The 14,213-nt window shown below is 44.7% G+C and overlaps 1 protein-coding gene across 5 annotated transcripts in view; it reads left to right on the forward strand.

Annotated features, from left to right (window-relative positions):
- Positions 1-14,213, forward strand: part of LOC144502696 (oxysterol-binding protein 2-like) — a 386,545-nt gene that overhangs the window by 22,696 nt on the left and 349,636 nt on the right. The gene's annotated exons all lie outside the window — the stretch shown is intronic.

Genomic DNA, 14,213 nt, shown 5'->3' on the forward strand with positions numbered 1-14,213 from the left:
GACTGGGCTTCAGTCACGACCTTTTGTAGTTTCTTGCAGTCTTGGGCAGAGCAGGAGCCATACCAAGCTGTGATACAACCAGAAAGAATACTTTCTATGGTGCATCTGTAAAAGTTGATGAGAGTAAATTGATATCAATTGATTTCTCTGATTAGTTACCATCATGTTATACAACTGCTTGGATGAATAGAAGGTGAACTAGGTGGACCTTTTCTTTGTCTAGCTATTCCAGAAGTTGGGTCGGGCTACTTCCCTGCCTTGCAGTGCTATAGACTCTGAATTTCTGGCTTAATGGCTAAAGTTATGGGGCTTACCCTATTTGTACTAGATGTGGGAGCAGCTAGATCCTCTGAATGCATTTTTAAAGAGATTGTTGGATTCCAGCAGTGCCTGCACCCAGCTGCTTCCATTTGCACCTTGCCTCAGGCAGTCTGCTATCATTGAGTGGTTGTGTTCTTTACGGTGAAGGAGTAGAAGTGTGACGTAGAACAGAGATCTGACCATTCATAAAAGTATGACTTGTGTAGAGAAGGTACCTTTCTTGAGACATTGAGATTACCCGAGCAGGGATAATCATAGAATCCCTACAGTGCAGAAGGAGGCCATTCGGCCCATCAGTCCTCCAATGCCCCACCTTTAGTTTGATCTTAATCAAGTCCTATCCCTGTAACCCCACTACTTCCCCTAACCTACACACCTTGGCACACTAAGAGGAATTTAGCAAGGCCAATCCACCTAACTGCACATCTTTGGACTGTGGGAGGAACCCGGAGGAAACCAACGCAAACACAAGGAGAATGTGCAGATTCTGCACAGATAGTTACCCAAGGCAGGAATTGAACCTGGAGTTCCGGCGCTGTGAGGCAGTGGTGCTAACCACTGTGCTGCAAAAGTGTGGCTACCTCCCATCTCACGGGGTGATGATTTGCACTGTGATGGTCAACCCTGTTAAGCGTTGGCCAGTGTGCCTCTGGAATTCCACACTGACCTGGCAGTCCTTGCTGTAGGTGAAGACAGTTGGCCGAGAAGGTGCACGATTCGCTCTTCCTGGCCAACTGAGCATTTTGTTTCTCCTGTGTCCATCCAATGGCCTTCCAAACAGTCAGCCTCCAGAGGCCATGCCCATCAGTCGCCATCTGTGTCAACATCTGCCATCTTCACATTTCACTTGCAGATGCCCTTTTAACGGGAGTTTGGAAGTCCAGGAGCTCCAAACCCAGTGGCCAATTCACTGCACAGAAGGTGGGCGGCATGGTGGCACAGTGGTTAGCACTGCTGCGTCACAGTGCCAGGGACCCAGGTTCAATTCCGGCCTTGAGTGACTGTCTGTATGGAGTTTGCACATTCTCCCCGTGTCTGTGTGGGTTTCCTCTGGGTGCTCTGGTTTCCTCCCACAGTCCAAAGATGTGCAGGTTAGGTTAATTGGCCATCCTAAATTGACCCTAGTGTCGGGGATTAGCAGGGTAAATATGCAGGGTTACGGAGATAGGGCCTGGGTGGGATTGTGGTTGGTGCAGACTCAATGGGTTGAATGGCCTCCTTCTGCACTGTAGGGATTCTATGATTCTTTTTGTACATGGCCATCAACCTGATTATTTGCTTTATTTAGCAAATACGCAATCACAAAGCCAACAGCCAGTGGCCAGATGGAGTTCTTTAAGACTGCTTTCATGTTTAGTCAGTGCTCCTTGACAATGTGAGTCATTGTTTGGACTGCACTACAGCTGCAGCCTGGGTGGTCTTGGTTTCACCACTGATGTTGGGTGGCTGGTCTGGAAATGATTTTAAATGGCCCACTGTTGCCGTGGGAGATCAAAGCCAGGTGTGCAAGCTGGACCTGCAATGAGAAAGTGGGGGTGGTGGGAGGTGTGGAATGTTACACAGGACTGGGGAGCAGGGGAGGTTAGCTGAAGCATACCCCAGATAATGCACAATGTTGAGTTGGTATGAGCAAGTTAGTACCATGCTGTGGCCATCCGATGAATCCCAAGCCAGAGTGGACGCTTAGAACCGAGTGTATGCTGATGGAATTAGCACCTTTAGGACCTCCTGAGTTGGTGATTTTTGTCCTGCCAAGAGATGCTGAGAATACATCCAGGACAGTGAAGGTAGAAACGGTTCAGCCTTTTGTGCCTCCGTAACAGGAGCTGTCTGGGCCTCACCGCTGTGGAAGGGAGTGCGCTGAGAACGCAGGCTCGGTAGACTCACAGTTTGGTGTTCTCAGTCAGGTTGCTGTTATTCCACACTCTCTTCCACAGCTTGGACAGAACAGCTGCAGCTTTTGCAATGATCATAGAATCCCTACAGAGCAGAAAGAGGCCATTCGGCCCATCGAGTCTGCACCAACCACAATCTTACCCAGGCCCTATTCCCATAACTCCACATATTTACCCTGACACTAGGGTCAATTTATCATGGCTAATCCACCTAACCTGCACATCTTTGGACCGTGGGAGGAAACCGGAGCACCCGGAGGAATCCCACACAGACACTGGGAGAAAGTGCAAACTCCACACGGACAGTGACCCAAGGCCGGAATTGAACCCCGGTCCCTGGCGCTGTGAGGCAGCAGTGCTAACCACCGTGGCACCTGTGGGGTCAAATGGTGTTGTGTTCTGGCACTGACATTCTGTGACATATTCTTCCCTTTGCTGCCACATGCTATCAGGTCATTTATAGAGAGTGTTCACTTGCACACCAGAACAGACGGAAAGCTGTTGAGCCCTGCTCGCCTCCGATCCTCGACCAAGGGTACACTAAATCTTCATCTGAGAGTTAGTTTCTGCTGACACTAACATTCCATACTCGGGAACATCAGCAATGGCAAATGGACAGACTCTCCGGTCTATAATGAGTTTGATTTGACCACCAGTATCAGGAAGAAAAACATTAAATGGGAGCTTAAGTAAGTAAAGGAAAATACATTCTGACATCCCATCATACTGTGATTTGCCCATTGAACCATGACTGAAAAGTTTGTTGAACTCCTTCATATCAATCACCTGGCCAAACCAGCTTTGTTATTTGTAACAGAAACAGAAAATGCTGGAAAAATCTCAGCAGATCCGACAGCATCTGTGGAGAGAGAACAGAGCCAACGTTTCGAGTCTGGGTGACCCTTCATCAGAGCTGAGAGCAAAGAGAATGAGCGGAGATTTATACTATTGGAGTGGGTGGAATGGGACAAAGGGAATGTAAATGAGGATTCAGAAGGCTGTGAAAGGTGCTAAAGTGTCCATTTTAAGTGATCAGAATGCGTGGATGGCAGAACAGAGATACACATTGTTAAAGGACTGCCTGAGGAATGTGGCAGTTGCCCTGAAGGAGATGGGAGAGGGGGAGGGGGGGGGGGAGCAGGGGGAGAGGGGGGCAAGAAGGAGAGCTGGAATGGAAAGTGGAAAAATGGAGGTGAGAAAGAAGGATGATAAAATGGATGAATAGGATGAAATAAAATGAATGGAAATGGGGTGAAGGGGGGGGGGGGGGGAGGGGGGGAGCTCCCCCCCTCCGCCCTTCACCCACCACCAATAGTATAAATCTCTGCTGATTCTCTTTGCTCTCAGCTCTGATGAAGGGTCATCTAGACCCAACTCTCTCTATTCTCTCCCCGCAGATGCTGTCAGACCTGCTGAGATTTACCAGCATTTTCTGTTTTTGTTTCAGAGTCCAGCATCCACAGTTTTTGCTTTTATCTTTGTTATTTGTAACTTTCTTTCTTTGTAACTTTGTATGAAGTAATTCATACTTAAACTCTGCGTACACATATGTGATGGGGGTGTGTGTGAGTATTGAACTGTGCAGTCCAGAAAAATCCGAGGATTTGTGGTTTGAGTGAAGCGTACTGATCTCAGTCTAGGAGTTGATGTTGATGCTACCGGTGATGTTATCCCTTTTGGCCAAGCGAGGGAAGGTGGTGCTGTGCTTCTGATTTACCCGCATGGGAATTTCTTCTCTCAAACGGTCATCGATCTTCGGAATTTTCTTCCACAGAGCAGTTGGGACTGGGTCATTCAATGCTGAGTTAGACAAAAGTTTGATCGACAAGGGAGTTGAGGGGTTTGTGGATAACGGGCCCGTGGAGCTGGGGCCCAATCAAATCAGCCACGACCTTAATGAATGGCCGAGCAGGCTGGAAGGGCCGATGGGTCTACTCTTGCACCTTTCTTATGTTAAGCTTCTTGCCATCTCCAAACACCTTGACTTTGGAGGGGGGGGGGGGGGGGGGGGGGGGGGAAGAGAGAAAGTAAGGTCTGCAAAGATTTGAAGGCTAGCTCAGTCTCCAAACTGTTGCATCTGTGTTGCAGAAAGTTATGTCAGAGCAGAGGAAGCCACTTGGCTGTACTTGCTGGCTAGTGTCCTGCTTCTAGGGTCACTGATACGAGCTTCTCGGAGATAACTTGTTCAGCTGTGACTCCAATTAACTACATTGATGCAACAAGTTGCTGACTAAACAGCTAGGTATCAGTGAACTCTGAATGCTCATAGTTACTTTTAAGTACATATCGAATGGGTTTCAATGTCCTTGACTGGTCCCAGTTACTCTCTGTTCTGTCAGTCAAGCACAGTTTAGTTGTTAAACAGCCAACATCATTGTTCTGATTGGGTTTTATTTTTAAACCGAAAGTGTGGTCTGACAAACACTCCTGGTTGCCTTGTACAATAAGGTTCCCAGTAAGTGCCTGGCTCCTACGAGCTTCATGCACCTTGTTTTTATCAAGTTTATGAAGCAGTGGGTGGATGAGTGGTAGCTCAGTGGTGCAGTATGGGGCAGTTAGCGCATGTCGTTTAGAATTATAGAACACCCACAGTATAGAAGGAGACCATTCGGCCCATCGAGCCTACACCAACAACAGTCTCACCCAGGTCCTATCCCCCACGTATTTACCCTGCTAATCCCCCTGATACTAACGGCTAATTTAACACGGCCAATCAACTTAAACCGCACCCCTTTGGACTGTGGGAGGAAACCGGAGCATCCAGAGTTCACCCATGCAGACACGGGGAGAAGGTGCAAACTCCACACAGACAGTGACCCGAGGCCGGGAAATCAAACCCAGGTCCCTGGCGCTGTGAGGCAGCAGTGCTAACCACTTGCCACCGTGCTGCCCTATTTCCCGCACAGAATTTCTGATTGCAGCTTCTCATTCAGTGGTGAGGTTGGTCCCTTGCTCTCAGAATGATTAATCAACCAAACACCAACACGTCAACATCTGGCCTTTATATTAAAAATGTGCAACCATAACATCAACGGTTGACACCAGCTCAAACGTGGAGAATTTGTTTGATTTTTAATCAAAGCTGTAACTTTTAGCTGTTGGATTGGATAAATGGGTGCAAAATATACTGGACTGAACAGGCGCTCCCAACGGATAGAGTGACACAGTGTAATAGAACATGGGACGCTGCTACAGTATACTGGATCACTGAAGCTCTTCACTCCATTAAACTCCTCTTCTAAATCACACTGTTTCTGGGAAGGAGCATCCTTCCAACCGCCTGTTATGCCTTCTGACTGATATTGAAGAAGCCATGGCAAAAACGTGATGACTATCTGATGGACCTTTAGCAGATACTTTGTGATTGAAAAGATCTTGTGTGCGGTGGAGCAACGCTAAAGGATCAAAACACTTCGAAATCAGCCTCCAGGGTTAACAAGTTATTTTTAAAAAACTTTACGCATTTCAAAAGTCATCCCGTTTTATAAATGTTTGTATATTTGTTCAGACTAATTCGCACAGCCTGAACTTTCATGTCACAGTGGTCAATTTTAACTCCTAACATTCTTAGTATTTTTCAGTTTGTTAGCACGTTACATTCCTGTGTACCATTCCTCCAGTGAGACGCCTGGTAAGCATAAAAGAATGTACCAAACATGTTAGTCAAATGAACAGACAGATGAAATGCATTCTGAATGAGTCTCACATAATACATTGTACAATAAGGGCAGCATGGTGTTAAGTAGTAAGGATGCTTTCACACACCTTTCCTAGATCCCAGTTTGCATTTTGAAGGCATCAGTTTCAGATCTCCCACTCAAAACAGTTGCAGTCATTTCATCATGAAGCAGCTGCAGAATTGTGATGAAGTTTCTTGGAAATCCAAATCTTAGGAGCACAGTCTAGAACCTCATGATTTACAGTCAAATGTTTTGATCAGATCAGCCGTGATCTTACTGAATGGCTGAGCAGACTTGAGGGACTGAGTGGTCTACCCTTGCTCCTAATTCATATGTTTGTATGACAGATCAAAAAATGCAGAGTTCCTGGTGGCCTCCTTGACATTTTCCTTGGATTTTCATCCAACAATGACCTTCTAGAGTAAAACTTGACTGTGTATTACTGTGTAATATATGTAAGAATCCATTAAATTCATAGAAGGGTCATTTAGTTTATCCAGTACTTCTTTACATCATCAAACTCGATGGGCCAAATGGCCTCCTTCTGCACTGTAGGTTCAATGTTGGAAATTAATATTGTATTTGTGTTTTATTGAGTTGGATGCTTTGGGTCTGTCATTCATTGTTCGGGTCGTTTAGTTTATCCAGTACTTTTTGTTTTTATTTACTCATGGTGTGCCCATATAAATTATGTGGAGCATTTTCTCAGCAATATGTGTGCTTTCATTGAGTGTCATTGTCTTGATTTGGTAGTTGAAAATGATGTAGGTTTTAGCACAGCTACTTTCCAAGCTATCCCCGCCATTTAGGCCCTTGAATTCCAACTTCTATTTTATGTGCCACGTGGGTACATTCCATTGGGAGATGGAAGTTGAGGAATAATAATAGATTACTCATTTGTTTACTTCAATCCTGCTCCTCCCCTATCTATTTCTCAATTTATTTCTGGTTTGGAGCTACCAGCCACTTCAAATATGTTTTTGTATTCTCTTGATCCCACCTAACCCAGGGAAGGCAGTGGCATAATGATTTTGTCACTGGATCAATTATCTAGGGACCAAGGGTAATGCTCTGGGGACCCGGTTTCAAATCCCACCAGGACAGATGGTGAAATTAGAATTCAATAAAAATCTGGAATGAAAAGTCTACTGATGATCATGAAACCATTGTCGATTGTCTTAAAAATCCACCTGGTTCACTAATGTCCTTTAGGGAAGGAAATCTGCCGTCTTTACCTGGACTGGCCTGCATGTGACTCCAGAACCACAGCAATGTGGTTGACTCCGGGATGGACAATAAATGCTGACCCAACCAGCGACGCCCACATACCATGAACTTATTTTTTTAAAATCATCTCTTTCCAAAGAGGAACAGCTGTGATTAATATTCTTGCTAACTTTGTTAGCTGCCACCTATTTATTACACAGTGCAACACATTCAGGATTACTGCATGCCAGCACACCTTGGAGGGAATGTGGGTGATGTGCGGCCTGTTTAGTGCACTGCGTGGTATGTTCCAAATTTCTGTGCAACCATCTCCCCACACAGCGTAGAAGAAACGATGGATGTGACCGACATACCTAATGGACAGTCCCCTCCTTCACCTTGTGGATAATGAAACACTCATTTGCATGGGAGAATTGACTTGTAGTTAGATAATGAAGAGGTGCAGGCTAGATGCAATCTAATAAATATTCGAGTACCGATTTCAGCGTCTCGCAATAACGTACATCAATTCAGGACCCATTTCTGGAGGAGAAAGAAATACAAGTTGCTAAGAGAATGAAATAGCATTTATGTTGTAATTCAAAGTTTGAATGTTACAGTTAGTATGTTCCTAGTAGTAAAACCATGTATTCCTGAACGTATAGCGGAATGGGCTATTTTGTTTTTTACTGAGTACAGTGCTTACCACTGCTGCCTCACAGCACCAGGGCCTTGGGTTTAATTCCCAGCTTGGGTGAGGTGTGGAATTTGCACGTTCTCCTTATGTGTGTGTGGGTTTCCTCCGGGTGCTCTGGTTTCCTCTCACAGTCCAAAGATGTGTTGGTTAGGTTGATTGGCCATGCTGAATTGTCCCTTAGTGTCCCGAGATGTGTAGTTAAGGGAGATTAGCGGGGTAAATATGTGGGGTAACAGGGATGGGGCCTGGGGAAGATGCTTTGACGGAAAGCCAGTGCATACTGGATGGGCTGAATGGCCTCCTGCATTGTAGGGATTGTATGATATCAGGCAAAGGCCACAGCACCAGATGCTGCAAAAGTGAAGCAAATAGGTAAGAAATTGTGATTAAATGACTCACTGGTCAAACTGGAGGAAGGAGAAGACTGGAGAGCTGGTTTTGAGATCCTAGATAGAATGAAATTGCAAATGGTGTAATGATTTGAGTTTGGAATGGTGGAGGTAGAATGTGTGGCTGGTGTATTTGAGAGGAATAATCGGCAGAAATATCAATCAAATAAAGGGACTGTGGTTAAATTTGCAAGTGAGCCCCTTTGAAGAGAAGCCGTGTTTACGGTGGCACGGTGGTTAGTATTGCTGCTTCACAGTGCCAGGGACCCGGGTTCGAGTCCCGGCTTGGGTCACTGTCTGTGCGGAATCTGCACATTCTCCCTGTGTCTGCGTGGGATTCCTCCGGGTGCTCCGGTTTCCTCCCACAGTCCAAAGATGTGCGGGATAGATGGATTGGCCATGCTTAATTTGATTTGATTTATTATTGTCACATGTATTAACATACAGTGAAAAGTATTGTTTCTTGTGCGCTGTACAGACAAAGCATACTGTTCATAGAGAAGGAAAGGAGAGAGTGCAGAATGTAATGTTACAGTCATAGCTAGGGTGTAGAGACAGTTCAACTTAATGCGAAGTAGGTCCATTTAAAAGTCTGACAGCAGCAGGGAAGAAGCTGTTCTTGAGACGGTTGGTACGTGACCTGACTTTTGTATCTTTTTCCTGACGGAAGAAGGTGGAAGAGATAATGTGTGGGGTCCTTAATTATGCTGGCTGCTTTGCCGAGGCAGTGGGAAGTGTAGACACAGTCAATGGGCGGCACGGTAGCACAGTGGTCAGCACTGTTGCTTCACAGCTCCAGGGTCCTGGGTTCGATTCCCGGTTTGGGTCACTGTCTGTGTGGAGTTTGCACATTCTCCTCGTGTCTGCGTGAGTTTCCTCCGGGTGCTCCGGTTTCTCCCCACAGTCCAAAGATGTGCGGGTTAGGTTGATTGACCATGCTAAAATTGCCCCTTAGTGTCCTGAGATGCGTAGGTTAGAGGGATTAGCGGGTAAATATGTAGGGATATGGGGTAGGGCCTGGGTGGGATTGTGGTCGGTGCAGACTCAATGGGCCAAATGGCCTCTTTCTGCACTGTAGGGTTTCTATGTTCAATGGATGGGAGGCTGGTTTGCGTGATGGATTGGGCTACATTCATGACTTTTTGTAATTCCTTGCAGTCTTGGACAGAGCAGGAGCCATACCAAGCTGTGATACAACCAGAAAGAATGCTTTCTATGGTGCATCTGTAAACGTTGGTGATAGTCGTAGCTGACATGCAAAATTTCCTTACTCTTCTGAGAAAGTAGAGGTGTTGGTGGGCTTTCTTAACTATAGTGTCAGCATGGGGGGACCAGGACAGGTTGTTGGTGATCCAGACACCTAAAAACTTGAAGCTCTCGACCCTTTCTACTTTGTCCCTGTTGATGTAGACAGGGGCATGTTCTCCTTTACACTTCCTGAAATCGGTGACAATCTCCTTCATTTTGTTGACATTGAGGGATAGATTATTGTTGCCACACCAGTTCACTAGATTCTCTATCTCATTCCTGTACTCTGTCTCGTCATTGTTTGAGATCCGACCTACTTCGGTGGTGTCGTCAACAAACTTGAAAATTGAATTGGAGGGGAATTGCCTCTTAGTGTCAGGAGGACTAGCTAGGGTAAATGCTTTGGGTTATGGGGATAGTGCCTGGGTGGGATTGTGGTCGGTACAAACTCGATGAGCCAAATGGCCGCCTTCTGCACTGTAGGATTCTATGTTGGAAATTAATGTTGTATTTGTGTTTTATTGAGTTGGATGCTTTGGATCTGTCATTCATTATTTTGCTTTGCCTTTTTTTGAAAGTGTGTGTAACCTGCAGATTAGATTTGTTCTTTTTTATTGGTTTGTGGGATGTGGGCATCGCTGGCAGGGCCAGCATTTGTTGCCTATCCCTAATTGCCCTTGAATTATGTGGCTTGCTAGGCCATTATGAGTCAATCACTTTGCTGTGGATCTGGAGTCACATGTTGACCAGACCAGGTAAGGATGGCAGGTTTCCTTTCCTAAAGGCCATTAATGAATCAGAGATTTTTGTGATGATCGGCAATTGTTTGATGATCATTATTAGACTTTTAATTTCAGACTTTTATTTAATTCACATTTCACCATCTGCCATGATGGGATTTGAACCTGGGTCCCCAGAGCATTACATGCAAAAACAGAAAAATGCTGGAAAATCTCAGCAGGTCTGACAGCACCTGTGGAGAGAGAATAGAGCCAACGTTTCAAGTCTAGATGACCCAGCTCTGATGAAGGGTCACTTAGACTCGCAACATTGGCTCTATTAGAGTCATAGAGGTTTACAGGAAACAGACCCTTTGGCCCAACTTGTCCATGCCGCCCTTTTTTTTTAACCCCCAAACTAATCCCAATTGCCTGCATTTGGCCCACATACCCATGTAACTATCTAAATGCTTTTTACAAGACAAAATTGTACCCGCCTCTACTACTACCTGTGGCAGCTTGTTCCAGACACTCACCACCCTCTGTGAAAAATTGCCCCTCTGGACACTTTTGTATCTCTCCCCTCTCACCTTAAACTTATGCCCTCTAGTTTTAGACTCTCCTACATTTGGGAAAAGGTATTGACTATCTAGCTGATCTATGCCCCTCATTATTTTATAGACCTCTATAAGATCACCCCTCAGCCTCCTACGCTCCAGAGAAAAAAGTTCCAGTCTATTCAGCCTCTCCTTATAACTCAAACCATCAAGTCCCGGTAGCATCCTAGTAAATCTTTTCTGCACTCTTTCTAGTTTAATAATATCCTTTCTATAATAGGGTGACCAGAACTGTACACAAAAATTTAGATAGCTATTCTCTCTCCACGGACACTGTCAGACCTGCTGAGATTTTCCAGCATTTTTCTGTTTTTGTTTCAGTTCCAACACCTGTGGTATTTTGTGTTTATCCGCAGAGCATTACCCTGAGTCTCTGGATTACTATCCAGTGACAATACCACTATGCCATTGCCATTGCAAGTACTTCCAGCTGAATTTTACTTATTTCAGAAATGTGAGTGAATTTGAAAGCTCCATTGTGTGTATCTCAGCGGAGTTGATGATAGAGGTGTTGTAGATGGAGATATGGTTGGAAGATTCTCCGTCCACTAATTTGTGTTGATTTTAAAATGCAGCTTCTGGTGTTTTTGGGAATTTGTTGTGGATTATTTCTGCCCACCTCCATTTATTAAAGTGGAATGGGAATCCCCTCCCCCCACTAAATCTGCAGTACATTGCATTTAGCTCATTCCTTTTCTAACAACTTTTTTCTTGAATTTGTAATGGGCCAGTTCACTGCTCCATGCCAGTATCAGATAGCTCAATTCTCCCACGTTATGGCCTCTCTAATACCTGTCGCAGGGCTACTAAATGCCCGCTGTATATTGCTTTCGGGGTGAATAAATGAATCAGTAGCTTTAGGAGAGTCCCATGATTACTTTGGGAACTTGCTGGATAACGTCTTCTCGTTGTTGGGGGTAGCACGATGGGAGAGATGCAGATGGTAGCATGATTGGTGAAGCCAGACTAACATGATGGGAGAAATAGGCTATGATGGTAGCATGATCGGAGAAGCAAGCTACTTCGTATTACTGCTTTGGCAAAGCTCTCTGACATTGTACTCAAATGTAGGATGTTTCAAAGACAAAATTAATTTGAAATAAGCTGGGTTAATGTTGTGTAATATGATCCATTCTATTCTTTAGCAATGGAAGTTAAACTGGCAAATGAATGTTAATTACACAGATCTCATCCTGAACTTCATAATGTGAATCCTTCCTCTGAATACACAAGAGCAATAAAACATACATTGCGTTATAGAGGTTTACAGCATGGAAACAGGCCTTTCGGCCCAACTTGTCCATGCCATGTCTTTTTTTTAAAACCCCTAAGCTAATCCCAATTGCCCGCATTTGGCCCATATCCGTCTATACCCATGTAATTATCTAAATGTTTTTTAAAAGACAAAATTGTACCTGAAATTGTTGTGCAACTCAAAGGAATGATTCAGAATTGCCGGTGCTCATAGCATGTCTCTTACTAACTGAGTGTATTGCTGCATGGTTGGTGACTCCAGAGAGGCCTCAACTCCTTGAGGTTAGAGCTGCCCATGCTTTTCCACTAATAATTGATTACCAATCAGAGGATCTTAAGAGGATGCACATCTAATACAGGTATAATACAGATCAAAGCATTAAAACTTGTCGACATCTTGAATCATAGAATCCCTACAGTGCAGAAGGAGGCCATTCGGCCCATCGCGCTTGCACTGAAAACAATCCCACCCAGGCCCTATCTCCGTAATCCATCCCCCTGACACCAAGGTCAATTTAGCATGGCCAATCAACCTAACTGGTACAACTTTGGACTATGGGAGGGAACGGAGCATCCAGAGGAAACCCACGCAGACAATGGGAGAATTCCACACAGATGGATAACTTGAACAGACAATGCTATGCCGATGTCAGTTTCAACTGGGGAGCCTGTGGGAGAACTCAAGAACGGAGTGCAAAGGAAGAGTGTCCTGATAGAGGAATACTGCAACTAAAATCATCCAGTCCCGATACAGGGAATACTGCAGCTAAAATCATCCAGTACCAACATCTGGTACTGTACACCTTTTCATATCCTGTGGACAGATGGGAAAAGGTTAAATATTGGGTAAGACAATAATCAGAAGATGAATAGGCATTACAGAGACAAACGTGTGAACTTTCGGATCGGGATTGCTGGTCAAGTTAAAGCTTTTCATATTTTTAGCCAGACTATCAGATGGAGAAAATCCCAGTTTCTCCAATCTTTCCACACAACTGAACTTGCTCATTCACTATATCATCCTGGTGTTCTCCTCTTTACCCTCTTGAGGCCTTGAGCAGTCTTCCTAAAATATGGTGCCCAAAATTACATACGATACTTCAGCTGAGGCCTGATGAGTGACTTGTAAAAGTTTAGCACGACTTCCTTGCTTTTGTACTCAATGCCCCTGTTTACAAAGCCAAGTATCCCCCTTCATGCGTTTCACTGCTTTATTGGCTTGCCATGCCATCTTCCGAGATTTGTGAAGTCCCTCTCCTCCAGCACGTTCCTCAGAACAGTACTCTTTAGATTATATATTGTATAGTACCGTACTGCGGTGTTGCCAATCTGGAATAATACGCAGAGTATGCTGTAAGTACTCAGCAGGTCAAGGGGTATCTGGAGGGAGAGAAACAGGGTTGTATGTTTCGGGTTGATGACCTTTCGTCAGTTCTGGATAAAGTTAGAGATATAATTGGTTTGAAGTAAGTTTGGAAGCAGGAAAAAGAGGGAGGAAAGAACAAATTTCCAGTTCAGTCAGATCAGCCATGATCTTGTTGAATAGCGGAGCAAGCTCGAGGGGCTGAGTGGCCTATTCCTGTTCCTACTTGGTATGAGCATATGTAAACTAGAGGGTGGAAGGCAGGCGATATCAAATGACCAAAGAGGTGTTGATGTAGGGCAAAGGGGTGTAGTATGGGACTGATGAAGGAACAAAATTCAATGGCTTCCTTCTGTGCTCTGTGACTCTAAGAGATAGCTCTAAAGGAAGTGTAAATGGCAATAACAGAATTATCAACCAACAGTTGCCATCTGAACATGACCAGAAATTATTGAACTTGAGGTGTGAGTCGAGAAGGCTTTTAAAATGCGGAATTGACTGGCGAGAGCTCCTGCGAGATTCATTACAGCCGTGTCAGAGGCTGAGTTCAGAGTGGGACAGAGAATTAAGGCGACAGGGCACTGGAAACTTGGGGAACCCTTGCAACAACAACAAAAATAAGTTGTATTTATATTTGGGACATTCTTTAACAGAGCATCCCAAGATGTTTACGGACCGACTGGAGGGGCTCTCACCCTTTAGGTTATACTGACTCTTCAAATGTTGAAGAAAATATAAGTAAGTGGTAAGAAAAATCAAAACGATATGGAAATTCATTCTGTTTAATTGATTCTTGAACAAAAGCTATCCAGTGACACTAGTGT

Source organism: Mustelus asterias, chromosome 13 (genome assembly GCF_964213995.1).
Source record: "Mustelus asterias chromosome 13, sMusAst1.hap1.1, whole genome shotgun sequence".
NCBI lineage: Eukaryota > Metazoa > Chordata > Chondrichthyes > Carcharhiniformes > Triakidae > Mustelus > Mustelus asterias.